Below are 1,424 nucleotides of genomic sequence, written 5' to 3'. Positions count from 1 at the left end.
CCGGTTGAGTACTCCTCGACGGATGAGTGCTTCTATCTCGTCCCGGAGCTGGAAGCAGTCCTCCGTGTCGTGCCCACGGTCTCGGTGGAAGCGACAGTACTTCCTGGGATTACGGAGAAATCCCGTGTCTCGCATAGGCGGCGGGGGTCGGAAGAAGTCTCGACCCTCGATTTCCATCAGGATCTCGGCCCGGGGGGCGTTGACGGGTGTATAGTTCTCGTACCTCCCCGGGTATGTCCGAGGCCGAGGTGGGGACCTCGGTCGAGGAGGGGTCCTCTGCTGAGGTCGCCCCTGCTGACGGGGCGGGCTCCTCAGTCTGGGGAGATCCTTCTTTCGACGGGGGGATCGGCTCCTTTGTCGGTCGCGCTCCTCGCGGCGCTTCTTCTGCTTCTTAGAGGCGGGCTCAATTGCTCCCCGCCTAGAGGCGACTGCCTCCTCGGCCTTCGCATACTTCCGGGCCCGGGCCAACATTTCGGTGAAGTCGGCCGGGAAGCTCTTCTCGATGGAGAAGAGGAATCGGTAGGAGCGAACCCCAGTCTTCAGAGCCGACATGGCTATCGACTGGTCTAGCTCGCGAACCTCCCATGTGGCGGCGGTGAAGCGGTCCAGGTATTCCTTGAGGGACTCTCCCTCTTTCTGTTTGATGTCGAGGAGGGAGTTTGACGTCCGTTGCTGGCGCGGCTGGCAGCAAAGTTGGTGGCGAACTGCCTGCCGAGTTGTTCAAAAGAGGACACCGTGTTCGGCTTCAGTCCAGAAAACCAAAGCCGAGCGGTCCCTCGGAGGGTTGCTGGGAAGGCCTTGCAAAGTATGGCCTCCGAGGACCCTTGTAGGGCCATGAGGGCCCGATAGCTCTCCAAGTGGTCGAGAGGGTCGGTGATTCCGCTGTAGGGCTCCACCTGAGGCATTTTGAACCTTGCGGGAACCGGCTCATCTTCGATCCGGCAGGAGAAGGGGGACTTGGTAGTGAACTCAAAGTCTCCCTCCTGCCTCGCCTTCTTACTGTGGAGCGCTGCAATTTGGCGCTCCAATTGCTCAACCTTTCTGTCGAGCTCCCCCACCTGCGGGATTGTCGCCGCGGTTTGCGCCGGCTCACGGCGGTCCGGGGCTGACTCAGCCTCAGAAGGCTGGAGTCTTCTGTTGAGATCCTCCCCCGGTAGCTCTCTCTGGGGGGAAGTCCGTTCTTCGTTATTGGCTCTGGAGGAGCCATGTAGATTCTGGCCGGGGAGAACCGGGCCGTTGGGAAGAAATTCCGGCGGGACCTGGGACCGCGGGGGAAGCGTTGGCAAAGCTTCCTCGCGTCGCAGGCCCTGAACGGCGACGGCCAGGGCCTGGACTTGCTGTACTAAGGCGTTGAACTGTTCCGGCTGGACCTGAGGAACTGGGTCAGCCGGAGTTGGAGAATTCTGGACAGAGCGTCCAGGACT

The sequence above is a fragment of the Phoenix dactylifera genome, chromosome 5 (assembly GCF_051530095.1).
Source record: "Phoenix dactylifera cultivar Ajwa chromosome 5, Ajwa_hap1_PhDact_Kaust_v1.1, whole genome shotgun sequence".
NCBI lineage: Eukaryota > Viridiplantae > Streptophyta > Magnoliopsida > Arecales > Arecaceae > Phoenix > Phoenix dactylifera.
The sequence above is the reverse complement of the archived record's forward strand: the minus strand, read 5'-3'. Positions refer to the sequence as shown.